The sequence below is a fragment of the Miscanthus floridulus genome, chromosome 3 (genome assembly GCF_019320115.1).
Source record: "Miscanthus floridulus cultivar M001 chromosome 3, ASM1932011v1, whole genome shotgun sequence".
Classification (NCBI taxonomy): domain Eukaryota; kingdom Viridiplantae; phylum Streptophyta; class Magnoliopsida; order Poales; family Poaceae; genus Miscanthus; species Miscanthus floridulus.
The window spans coordinates 150581072-150595874 of record NC_089582.1 but is presented as its reverse complement, the minus strand read 5'-3'; positions in this window follow the sequence as shown (position 1 = coordinate 150595874).

Sequence of the window (14803 nt, the reverse complement as noted above, 5' to 3'; positions counted from 1 at the left end):
TGGCTTAATGACCTAATTACCCCTATGCATGGATATCATAGTTATTCATAGTGATACTTTAAACATGTTTAAGCAAATTGCAAGGTCATACAATCATTTCATGCATTAGTCACTCATAGAGATATTTAGTGAAATCACATGAAACATGACTTAAGGGCTTGATTATGGGAAGTGACATTCATGAACCATGTTCCATTTGCTAACCTAAGTATTGCCAAGATATTTTTGTGACTCATATCAACCATCTACATGTATACACTCATGATCATATGCATATACACCTGGAGACATGAAATAATGAGAAAAGTTGCATATGTTCAAGGAAACATGCGATAACAAGCAAATGTTGCAGATGTTTCAATCCAATGTTTCAATTGTAAATGCTTGTTTATGAATGCTTGATGATCATGCTCATGTTATGCAAGTCAAGTTATGCAAGGCTAACACCCGAGGTGTTACATATTCTTTCCTCCTGTGTCCTTGCTAATCTTTTATATTGTTTCTGCAACCATAAAAATTTACCCGCCTTCTTCCAGATTATCGTTGACATATGTTCGCTCATTTCTAAATGCATCCTATCAGTCCTTTGTGCTGGCTGTTATAGCCTGCTCTTTCTTATTGATGTTGTATCTTCACATGTGCATTGTGTTCTGTGCGATCTATGTCACTATCTCACATTCACACACTTGAATGTATCCTACAGTTCTCCATACAGTTGAGTTCTAGAAACATGGTCTGCCACATGCCCACATCATTCTTTGGGTGTCTGCCGACACTTCACAGCCAACTTCATCGTATGTATATTCTAATGTTAGCACTGAGATACCCGATCCAAAGGAAGATCCACTGGGATATGCACTTGTGGCAGAACACATGCTACACGGTCCTTGTGGAAGGTACAATATGAATTGTCCTTGCATGAAAAATAGCAGATGTTCCAAAAGATTTCCAAAATCTTACCAAGATGAAACTTTGGTCAATGAAAATGGATTTGCAGTGTACATAAGACGCATGAATAATCTATTTGTTGACAAAGGAGGCAAGAGACTGGATAATTCGTGGGTTGTGCCATATAATTTGCCCTTGCTCAAGAGGTACCAAGCTCACATTAATGTAGAATGGTGTAACAAGAGCATATTTGTTAAGTACCTCTTCAAATATGTCACTAAGGGACCAGATTGTAGTAGGGTCTACCTCCAAAGAGTTAGAGACGGTGTAGACCCCCCTATGATCAAGAGAGTCAAACTATTAATGAGGTTAAGGAATATTTAGATTGTCGGTACATATGTGAGCAAGATGCATGTTGGAGTCTTTGGCTATGATATCCATAGACACTATCCATCTATAGAAAGGTTGCCTATTCATCTACCCAATGAAAATTTCATTACATATCGTGCGAAGGCCAATATGTCCCGCATCCTCTCACAGGAATTCCTACGTAGGACAATGCTCACTCAGTGGTTTGTTGCTAATCAAACCCATTCTCAGAGCAGGGAGTTAACTTATTGTGACTTTCCTTCTAAGTGGAGATGGGAAGAGACCTCTAGGACATGGGAACGATGGTGTCACAACATCGGTAAAATAGGCCGTATCCACTGTGTTCATCCTTCAGCTGGTGACCAGTACTTCCTAAGAATGTTATTGTTGGTGGTTAGAGGGGCCACAAGTTATGAAGAGCTTCGATCCTTCCAGGGTATCTGCCATCCTACTTTTAGGAGTGCATGCAGGACCCGTGGTCTTCTTGGTGATGACCAGGAGTGGTACAGTGCTTTTGACAAAGCTGCTGCTTGGGCAACCTCTAGACATTTAAGAAACCTTTTTGTTACCATGCTCCTCTTTTGTGAGGTTGGAGATGAGTATGCCTTTTTTGAGAAGGTTTGGAGGCTCCTAGCTGATGACATTCAATATGTGATAGAACCTCCTAAATTATAGGGCCCACATACACCTGTCATTGTCCAATGACCCCTGACGAATATGCATATGTTCCCGGTAACTTAAGAAGCCTATTGGGTGTCATCAGGAAACCCGAATCATCCACGATTTCTTCTGAGTAGGATCCATTACAGAGTCATTGCAGTATTACAATAGTTTATTCATTAATTTACATCAGAGTAAAATAGCAGAAGTCTTACAATAACTTAGTTACAAAATAGTTGTTTCAAATCTTGCAAACCAAGTACGATTATTATTACAAACCATAGTAGTGGAGTAGCTTTAGTAACATAAAACATAACACACAATAAAAGTGCCCTGCCCAAGGGCCACTCATTTACTTGTCATCATCAATTTGAACAACCGTCATGCAGCATGGTCCAAAGCAGACCTGCTCATGAGGCTCACCTGCAACAAGGGTTAAAGAACCCTAAGTACAAAAGTACTCAACAAGGCTTAACTGACATAAAAACAGAGAAGATTCAGGAATGTAGGCTCGGGGATTCAAGGTAAGGTTTTAGCAATAATCAAAGTTCTTTTGCATAAAAGCTCTCTAACAAGATTCTTTCTTTCAACATTTAAATCTTCATAAGGATCATATATAAAGCTGACATGATCCATATTGAGATCATGAACTTCATATCAAACTCTTTCTCAAATCTTACTCAAGTTCCATTTGTTAACTACGATGATGAACAGTGAGTTGAGTCTCCATAACCGAGGAGCAATGACGATTCAAACCGATTATAACCCAGCAGGGGATTCCCAACCACACAACATATGCAGGTCCCTGGCCTACATTTATCAACCTACCCTCAGATCCTCTAAAATAAGAACAGGTCCGCGCCACCCGAGAGCACAGTACTCCATCAATCTAGCCCATTGCCACGTGGGTACACGCTACTCTCGCCATCTCTCCACTCCCAGTGTGCGAGTAGCCATTCTCATAATAGAATAGCCAAGTTAAGGCTTACCGGAGTATGTGGCTAGTACTACAAAGTCTCACCTCATGTAATTTAACAACAGATGGTTCTTAATTGACACAGGCAGAAAGAACCCACTCACAAGACATCCCTGTCTTGTGGCTCTCATATACCGAGTCCGCCCGATCTAGATTTATTACTCCACATGATTATATCTCAAGATTCATAAATAACCAATCGTATCCAAAAATTCATTTATATCTCGTAGGTGACAAGTAATCACCCGAGTTTTATCGGTCTAAGCATGGCTAAGCATAATTAGGCATTCTCGAATGAAAGCTGGTAACAAGGTTGATATTGAAAAAACAAGGTTGGTAATGCACCAATTAGGTTTCCACTCAACTCCTAACCACTTAATGCAATGTTTAATAATAAGAGAGATATAAATTTGTAAAACACAAGGTAGGTTTAAATGCATCTAGGCTTGCCTTGATTGTCGGAATAGTCAGGTTCAGGAGACGTTCCATAGATATCAAACCTGACCTCAACAGGTGGGTTGACTTCCTCAACAACTTGGTTGACTACCAAGTTCTCACTTTCGTTCACTACATGTAGTAACAATGCCATGTTTAAGATGATGCGAGATATAAAACATGATGCTTGACAATGGATGTAAAAGTTAATAACTTGAATACAACTTTCCTTTATGGTATAGTTACAAACTAACAACTAACTAAACCTTCTCTAGGGTTTACTTAGATTAACACTAATGACCTTAGTGGAGTTATACTAACTAACATTTCTCAATCACAACTTGATCATAAACTCAAACACTTACTTAAAATGCCAAGGATCATTTTATGCTAGTGACCCGAGGTTATCACTCAATCCCAAATTCAAACAAAACCTAAGTCATTAAGGTTTACTATTTGTTTTAATTAATTAATTAATTCAAAATTATGAAATAATTCAATTTTTTTTCCAAATGAGCTTCAAATTTTTGTGAAGACTCATCACATGATCACTAAGTGGAAAAACAATTTTCATAATTTTTGGATAAATATTTAAGCCTAGAAAAATCATGGAATCCCATTTATTAATTAATTTGAGCAATTTTTATCACATTCAAAATATACTGAAAAGTAACATTTAATGTTTTTCCTAAATAGTTCACATCTCAGAGAGGTCACATAAACAATTTCATAATTTTTGGAGCTCTATTTATTTCTACACAAAATAAACAAATCATAGCACTATTTAACCATTTCTGCAAAATAGAAAAATTCATTTCTCACTTCATCGGCCACTGACAGGGTGACCCATCGGTCAGCCCGCGCTGACCACGGTGGTGAGACCCTCTGACCGGGGATTACTCACCGTCGGTGAGGTCTCCGGTGGTAAGGATTGAACCAACATGATCTCCTCTGTGATGCGCTTCGACTAAGGGCACTGGTTGAACACCTAGACGACTACAGAGCCTTCGTCGGCTATGATGGCGGCATGGCGGTGACCTGCTGAGATGACGACAATGAACTATGCTTTTGCCGGCAATACTAAGGTCTCCGACGTACTCTGCACCTCCTAACGGACTTAACCGAGCACTAATTGATCCAACAGCGCTCCACAACATAAACATCGACGCGCGCAGTGGCACGGTGGAGCAAAACTCGTTGGCGTCTTGTGGCTATGGCATGGTAGAGATAAAATAGATCACACAGACATGATTAGTGGCTCACCCCGAAGCTGATGCGCGTGAGAACGACGGCTGAGGCGAGGCGGAGCTAAGTCGTCGGCGCTGGAGATGATCGCGACGGCGTGAACTCACAGCGAAGCTCCGTTCAGAGGAAAGCACTGACCAAATGATGAATGATCAAGCTCATGAACATCACGAGAGAATGAAGATCAAGAAACTGCAAAAGGTGAAGCAAGAAACCCACTCGAACTCCCTGTCCACGGTGGAATCGATGTCGATGGATCCTCACCGAAGTTGGAGAAGACGAGGTTACACCGGGCAAACTAGAGGGATGGTAGCAGCGCAAGTGAGTGATATGGAGGTGCTAGGTGATGGCGATCATGGTGACATGCTCGGCTGAGGCTGGAAGGGCTCTACGACTCCAGTGCGAGCTTGTCAGAAATGGGCGGTGCTGACGGGAAATAAAGGAGCGACAGGAGGGCGGAAGAGGTGCGCTTGATACGTAATGGCAACATGGACACGTCCAAAGCATGAGGTGTCACTCATGGGCACGCGTGGAAGCTTGCCGCCGACGAGAGCTGCCTACTTGCACTGTTCAAGGTATTTACCGAATTGCCACTCGCTTCATTTTTCAAATTACTTTCAAATTTGTATGGTAACTCAAAAATCTCCAAAAATAAAAGTTGCTCCAAATTCAAAGTTCTACAACTTTGCTTTAATAACCATACTCAAATTATGTCTACATTTAACAATGCAAGTTTAAAATCAAAAGGGGACACTTTAAGAATTTATCCCCTTTCAAAATACTTCAAATTTTATATAACAACTTTAAAAACTCTAAAAACCAACTTTGTACACATTGACAAGCTCTATACTTTTTCTTTTAGGCTCAGCCCCAAATTGTTCTTAGATTTTGAATTAGGTTTTCTAGGGTAGTATTAAGTGTTGGAACTTAGGGTTTTTGGAATTCTAATTTAATACTAAGGTTATGAACTTGATTCATCCCATACAACTCACACATATAATCATAAAAGTAAACTTGTTTTAGTGAATGCATAGCCAAGTTTTCACTAACACAAGAATGACGTGCAATGCATATGATGACATGGCATATTTTAGTGTTTAAAACACCAGAGGCGTTACAACCTTTTCCCCTAAAAGAAATCTCGTCCCGAGATTTAAAGTCCTAGGATAAAGTAATGGAAAAGGAAATGTGTCAAGAAAATACATTCTAAACTTGACTATAATACAACTAAGGTCTTTTATAATACATGGTTCGTAAAGACAGAGTACAACTAATAGTATTTTATATAGAAGCAAAGAACTCCAAAAATTGTTCTAGCAAGAAATCTTCGGATTCCCAAGTAGCTTCTTCTTTGGAATGTTGATTCCATTGTATCTTGTAGAACTTGATTGTTCTCCTTCAAGTGACATGGTCTTTCTGATCCAGAACTCAGATATGATATTCGGAATAGGTCAAATTAGGTTCAAGTTCAACTCCTTCAATATCAACATTTTGATTAGGCACTTGAAGACATTTCTTTAATTGGGAAACATGGAACACATCGTGTACAGCTAAGAGATGTTCTGGTAACTTCAAGCGATATGCCACCTTTCCACACCTCTCCAAAATTTGAAATGGTCCAATATAACGAGGTGCCAACTTGCCTTTAACACCGAAATGGTTGACTCCCTTCATTGGTGATACCTTCAGATATACATAATCGCCCTTGTTAAACACCAATGGTCGACGTCGTTTATCTACATAACTCTTTTGTTGGGACTGAGCTATCTTCAAATTATTTTGTATCTGCCTAACCTTCTCTTCTGTTTCTTTCACAAGGTCAACTCCAAAGAACCATCTTTCCCCGGGTTCAGACCAATTTAGCGAGGTTCTGCACCTATGACCATAGAGTGCTTCAAATGGAGCCATCTTAATGCTCTCTTGATAACTATTGTTGTATGAGAACTCAGCCAAAGGCAAACATTCATCCCACTTATTGGAATAATTAAGGACACAACATCTTAACATTTCTTCAAGTACTTGATTTACCCTTTCAGTCTGACCATTAGTTTGTGGATGATAAGCGGTACTATGCAGAAGTTTGGTACCCAATGAAGCATGCAAATATTTCCAAAAGTTGGAGACAAACTGTGTACCTCTATCCGACATAATGGTCTTTGGTACACCATGTAAGCTCATGATTCGTGCTAAATACAACTTGGCATATTGGATAGTGGGATATATACTCTTGACTGGAAGAAAATGTGCTGACTTAGTTAGTCGATCTATAATAACCCATATTGAGTCAAAACCTTTTGATGTCTTGGGTAGACCGACGATAAAGTCCATACTAATATCCTCCCACTTCCAAGCTAGAATAGGCAATGGTTGTAACTCTCCAGCAGACTTCAAATGTATAGCTTTTACTTTTTGACAAGTATCACACTTGGCTATATTTCGAGCAATCTCTATCTTCATTTTGGTCCACCAGAATTTCTGTTTCAAGTCATGGTACATTTTATTACTTCTCGGATGAATAGAGAACCTAGTGGTATGTGCCTCTTCAAGAATCGATTGTCGCAACTCAGGAACCTTTGGTACTACTAGGCGATTCTTGAACCATAGCACACCTACATCATCTATTCTGAAGCATATTGCTTTTCCATTTCTGATTTTTTCTTTGATATGGGCTAGACCCTTGTTTTCCTTCTGAGCGGCAATAATTTGGTCTTGAATAGTTGATTCAACAGTTATACTGGTCAAACTACCTTGTTGAATTATCTCTATATTCAACTTCTCCATCTCATGGCATAAAGTTAAATCCATGGTCTTCATGGTCATGCAATTGCAATGACTCTTACGACTGAGTGCATCTGCAACCACATTTGCCTTACCAGGGTGGTAATGCACCTTCAAGTCATAATCTTTAATCAATTCCAACCATCTTCTTTGCCGCATGTTCAATTCTGATTGAGTAAAGATATACTTTAAACTCTTATGATCTGTATAAATATGACAAGTATTACCAAGCAGATAATGTTGCCAAATCTTCAAAGCATGGACAACTGCTGCTAACTCTAGATCATGAGTTGGATAATGTTCTTCATGTCGCTTAAGTTGTCTAGAAGCATAGGTGATGACTCGGCCTTCTTGCATCAATACACACCCAATACCAATACCAGAAGCATCACAATAAACATCGAACGACTTCTCGATATCTGGTTGTGCTAATACTAGTGCAGTGGGTAATAATCTCTTCAAAGTCTAGAAAGCTTCTTCACAGTTAGGTGACCAGACAAACTTGGCTTGGTTTTTCAATAATCAAGTGATGGACTTGGATATTCTAGAGAAATCTAGAATAAAATGATGGTAATAACCCGCCATTCCTAGAAAGCTTCAAACCTCATGAATAGTGGTTGGTGGTTTCTAATCTAGTATATCCTTAACTTTGCTTGGATCAACCGCAACTCCTTCAGCTAACAAGACATGTCCTAAAAACTGTACCTCCTTTAGCTAGAAGTCACACTTACTGAACTTGGCATATAACTGATGTTCTCTTAGGCGTGTCAGAACAACTCTGAGATGTTCAGCATGTTCTTTCTTGTTCTTGGAATATATTAAGATGTCATCAATGAAGACCACTACAAACTTGTCTAGCTTAGGCATAAACACTAAATTCATCAGATACATGAAATGAGCTGGGGCATTCGTCAAACCAAAAGACATTACCAGGTATTCATATAATCCATATCTGGTGGTAAATGCCATTTTGGGAATATCTTCAGGCTTAATTTTGATTTGATGGTAACCTAACCTCAAATCAATCTTGGAAAAAACCTTGGCTCCAGCCAGTTGATCAAAAAGTAAATCTATCTGAGGTAAAGGATATTTATTTTTAATTGTTACTTCATTCAATGGACGATAATCAACACACAATCTTAGGGTCTCATCTTTCTTTTTCACAAAAATTGCAAGACATCCCTAAGGTGATGAACTAGGTTGGATAAAACCTTTATTAATCAACTCTTGCAAATAAGTCTTCAACTCAACTAATTCTTTGGGAGGCATCCTATAAGCTCTCCTAGAAATCAGAGTTGTTCTAGGCTTTATATCTATTCTAAACTGAACATCTCTATCAGGTGGTAGACCAAGTAAATCTTCAGGAAAAACATCTGGAAATTCACAAACTACAGGGATATCTCTAATCTCCTTAATGGAAGCTGCACAAACTTTTTCTACTGATCTCTTTAAGATTGGGAGTTAGATAAGAAGCTGAGAATTACTGTTAGGCAAACTCAACCTTATTGTCCTATTCAAAGTATCTACAACAGCTTTATGTTGATGCATCCAGTTCATCCCTAGGATCACATCTATATCCTGATCTTTTAGAATAATCATGGTGGTGGGAAAAATGTGCCCACCCAGGTTTATGGGTACCTGGTACAACCATTTCCTTAGTACATAGACGTCCCCTGAGCGACTGTATATAGAAATTTTCCTTTATTTCCCCAACTAGAATTTCATGCTTCATGATAAAGGTTCTATTAATGAATGTATGAGATGCACTAGAATCAAAAAGCATAACTGCAGGATGATCAACGACAGGAAACATACCCAGCATCATGGGTTCCCCTTCTAGAATCTCCCCAGCTTGAGTATAGAAAACCCACCCTGTCTTCTTTTCATTTCTGCCCTTCTGAGCATTTTGGTTATTGTTCTTGTCTTGAGCTTGACCCTGTTGTTGATTTTCGGGAGCCTTCTGAAAATTCAGATTATACTGCTTAGGATACGGACATTCCCTAGAGAAATGACCTGACTTCCCATAATGGAAACATGGGTAATTGTGGCCCTAGGGTATTGGAGCATGAACACCAGAAACATTTGTCTATTGTGAGTTTGGGTAAGTTATGGCAGGACGGACATTTGGTCGTTGCCTGGCTTGGAACTGTGGCGGGTGATAAGGAGGACGGTAGTGATTCACTGGATGATAAATTATCTTCTGTCTCTTTTGATTGCCACCGAAAGACCCAGATGGCATGCTCTTTTTCTTCTTAATTTCCTTATGCTGCTGACATTTCTCCTCTGAAGCAATAGCAATGTTAACTGTCTCATGATACGTGACATTTGTGCAGGTAGTCATCATGGTCTAAAGTTTGGTATTAAAGCCACGCATGAACCATTTCTTCTTCTTGGTATCTGTGTTAACATGCTCAGGTGTGTACTATGAAAGGTGATTGAACTTGCCCACATACTACATGACTGTTTGATCACCTTGCTTCAAAGCAAGAAACTCATCAAGCTTCATGGCCATAACTCCATCTAGAATATAATGGGTGTGGAAAGCAGTGCAGAAATCAGCCTAAGTTAACCGAGTACCGGCTGGTTGCATGGCCACAAGGTTCGCCCACCAAGCACCTGCTGCACCTCTAAGCAGTTGGGTAGCAAAAATAGGCTTCTAGAACTCAGCGCATGGAATGAGGTCGAACTTCTGCTCTATGGTACGAAGCCAATCATCAGCTTCAAGTGGTTCATCAGCCTTGGAAAATACTGGTGGTCGTGTATCCATGAAGTCAACATATGTAGCTTCTTGCCTTTGATGATTACGACCATGATTCCCTTGCATCATATTCTAATTGCTTTGAGCTAACTCCCAAAGCAACAGAGCATTATCTACGGTCACATGGACCTGTGCCGCGATAACATCAGCCAAAGTTGGCAGAACTGGTGGTGGATTAGGAACACCACCCTCGTCTTGCGAAGAACCAGGAATATTTGAAGCTCGAGTACGAGGCATCTGTTCATGACAAACCAAACTTTACTCACAAACATTTCTTGAACTATTACGAGAGCTTACTACAAACACATTACATTGGGTTTACTTATTTATACACAAGTCTGCACTTAAGCAAGACTACCCAGCTTAACTAGAACTCACTATATTACAACTCTACTCTTCTCCTCGATCACATCAAACCTCGTGATCGGTATCCATTCCAGAAACATTTCCGCCTTCCTCATCACTTTCATTGACCATCACTACTTCTTTTGGATCCTCTTCTTCTTCCTCTTTGGGTTCATCATCATCTGCTATGATGACACCTAGGTCCATTACATCTGCTTGAGGCTCATGATTTGGATCCATGAGATTGTTCAGCCTATGGACTTCTTCATGCAGATTGGTATAATATTCTTCTAAGTCTTCTACATAGAACTCTAACTCATGAGCTCGGGCTCTAGCTATATCTTCTCTATGCCAAGCCTCATTTCTTCCTTCCACCATACGAACTAACATACGCTCACAGTTCTTATGAGTGACGGTGAGATGCCTCAATTGATCCTATAACTCACCCACCTAGATGGCATCCAAGGCTCTATCTCTAGTAGCCTATGCTAAATCTACTAAAAGCCTCTGTACCTCAGCCTAGGGATCAGGCCTAAAGCTGCTACTTCTAGCACCATCACTCCTAGGGGCAAGTTGGTGATGAGAAACTCCTTTGGGTCCAACGGACTTACGAGGTGTTATCTTGGTACGAGCCATACTGTAGAAAGCAAGATTTAATAATAGTAAGACAATCAGAGAAAAGTCTATAGAGTAGTAAGAATGGGATTTATTCTACTCAACCCAAACTAAGAGGGAAAGTAATTAACAAGTGGATTAATCAAGATGCATGAATCATCCTTACTTAAACACCAAAGCTCCTAAGGTACATAAACAATAGTTCTTATTATATAGGGCATAATAAGAGTACTACTCCACCATATAAAGCCTTTTTAATCAAATATGGAATTGCGAGAATGAATTAAGATAAGTCAAAAGCAATTTGGACCAAATTAACAGGTTAAATTTATTTGCCCCAAATCGCTTTGAAGTTTTTATAAAACAATACTATAAAAAACTTTATAATGGTCGCTCTGATACCAGTCTAAGGCAGAACCTCCTAAATTATAGGGCCCACATGCACCTATCAATGTCCAATGACCACTGACGAATATGCATATGTTCCTGGTAACTTAAGAAGCATGTCGGGTGTCCTCAGGAAACCCGAATCATCCACGATTTCTTCCGAGCAGGGTCCATTACAGAGTCATTGCAGTATTACAACAATTTATTCATTAATTTATATCAGAGTAAAATAGCAGAAGTCTTACAATAACTTAGTTACAAAATAGTTGTTTCAAATCTTGCAAACCAAGTATGATTATTATTACAAACCATAGTAGTGGAGTGGCTTTAGTAACATAAAACATAACACACAATAAAAGTGTCCTGCCCAAGGGCCACTCATTTACTTGTCATCATCAATTTGAATAACCATCATGCAGCACGGTCCAAAGCAGACCTGCTCATGAGGCACACCTGCAACAAGGGTTAAAGAACCCTGAGTACAAAAGTACTCAACAAAGCTTAACCGACGTAAAAATAGAGAAGATTCAGGAATGTAGGCTCGGGGATTCAAGGTAAGGTTTTAGCAATAATCAAAGTTCTTTTGCGTAAAAGCTCTCTAACAAGATTCTTTCTTTCAACATTTAAATCTTCATAAGGATCATATATAAAGCTGACATGATCCATATTGAGATCATGAACTTCATATCAAACTCTTTCTCAAATCTTACTCAAGTTCCATTTGTTAACTACGATGACGAACAGTGAGTTGAGTCTCCATAACCGAGGAGCAACAACAATTTGAACCGATTATAACCTAGCTGGGGATTCCCAACCACACGACATATGTAGGTCCCTGACCTACATTTATCAACCTACCCTCAGATCCTCTAAAACAAGAACGGGTCCGTGCCACCCGAGAGCACAGTACTCCACCAATCCAGCCCATTGCCATATGGGTACTTGCTACTCTCACCATCTCTCCACTCCCAGTGCGCAAGTAGCATTCTCGTAATAGAATAGCCGAGTTAAGGCTTACTGGAGTATGTGACCAGTACTACAAAGTCTCACCTCATGCAATTCAACAACGGACGGTTCTTAATTGACACAGGTGGAAAGAACTCGCTCACAAGACATCCCTGTCTTGTGGCTCTCATACACCGAGTCTACCCGATCTAGATTTATTACTCCACATGATTATATCTCATGATTCATAAATAACCAATCATATCCAAAAATTCATTTATATCTCGTTGGTGACAAGTAATCACCCAACTTTTATCGGTCTAAGTATGGCTAAGCATAATTAGGCATTCTCGAATGAAAGCTGGTAACAAGGTTGATATGGAAAAAAACAAGGTTGGTAATGCACCAATTAGGTTTCCACTCAACTCCTAACCACTTAATGCAATGTTTAATAATAAGAGAGATATAAATTTGTAAAACACAAGGTAGGTTTAAATGCATCTGGGCTTGCCTTGATTGTTGGAATAGTCAGGTTCAGGAGACATTCCACAGATATCAAACCCGACCTCAATAGGTGGGTTGACTTCCTCAACAACTTGGTTGACTACCAAGTTCTCACTTTCGTTCACTACACGTAGTAACAATGCCATGTTTAAGATGATGCAAGATATAAAACATGATGCTTGAGGATGGATGTAAAAGTTAATAACTTGAATACAACTTTCCTTCATGGTATAGTTACAAACTAACAACTAACTAAACCTTCTCTAGGGTTTACTTAGATTAACACTAATGACATTAGTGGAGTTATACTAATTAACATTTCTCAATCACAACTTGATCATAAACTCAAACACTTACTTAAAATGCCAAGGATCATTTTATGCTAATGACCCAAGGTTATCACTCAATCCCAAATTCAAACAAAACCTAAGTCATTAAGGTTTACTATTTGTTTTAATTAATTAATTCAAAATTATGAAATAATTCAATTTTTTTCCAAATGAGCTTTAAATTTTTGTGAAGACTCATCACATGATAACTAAATGGAAAAACAATTTTCATAATTTTTGGATAATTGTTTAAGCCTAGAAAAATCATGGAATCCCATTTATTAATTAATTTGAGCAATTTTTATCATATTCAAAATATACTGAAAAGTAACATTTAATATTTTTCCTAAATAGTTCACATCTCAGAGAGGTCACACAAAAGTTTTCATAAGTTTTGGAGCTCTATTTATTTCTACACAAAATAAACAAATCATAGCACTATTTAACCATTTCTGCAAAATAGAAAAATTCATTTTTCACTTCATCGGCCACTGACAGGGTGACCCCATCGGTCAGCCCGCGCTGACCACGGCGGCGAGACCCTCTGACCGGTGATTACTCACCGTCCGTGAGGTCTCCGACGATAAGGATTGATCCAACATGATCTCCTCTGTGATGCGCTTCGACTAAGGGCACTGGTTGAACACCTAGACGACTGCAGAGCCTTTGTCGGCTACGATGGTGGCATGGCGGTGCCCTGCCGAGATGACGACGATGAACTATGCTTTCGCCGGCAATACTAAGGTCTCCGGCGTACTCAGCACCTCCTAACGGACTTAACCGAGCACTAATTGATCCAACAATGCTCCACAGCACAAACAGCGACGCGCGCAGCGGCACGGCGGAGCAAAACTTGCCGACGTCCCATGGCTATGGCATGGTAGAGATAAAATAGACCACATAGACATGATCAGTGGCTCACCTTGAAGCTGATGCGCGCGAGAACGACGGCTGAGGTGAGGCGGAGCTAAGTTGTTGGTGTTGGAGACGATCGCGGCGGCGTGAACTCACGGCAAAGCTCCGTTCAGAGGAAAGCACTAACCAAATGATGAATGATCAAGCTCATGAACATCACGAGAGAATGAAGATCAAGAAACAACAAAAGGTGAAGCAAGAAACCCACCCAAACTCCCTGTGCACGGTGGAATCGATCTCGGCGGATCCTCACCGGAGTTGGAGAAGACGAGGTTACGTCGGGCAAACCAGAGGGATGGCAGCAGCGCAAGTGAGTGATATGGAGGCGCTAGGTGATGGCGATCATGGTGACATGCTTGGTTAAGGCTGAAGGGCTCTACGACTTCAGCACGAGCTCGTCGAAAATGGGCGGCACTGACGGGAAACAAAGGAGCGACAGGAGGGCGCTCCAGACTTATCAGGCGAGCGAAGAGCGGCGGAAGAGGTGCGCTTGACACGTAACGGCAATGCAGACACATCAAAGCATGAGGTGTCACTCATGGGCGCACGTGGAAGCCGGTGGAAGCTTGCCGCCGACAAGAGCTGCCTACTTGCACTGTTCAAGGTATTTACCGAATTGCCACTCACATCATTTTTTAAATTACTTTCAAATTT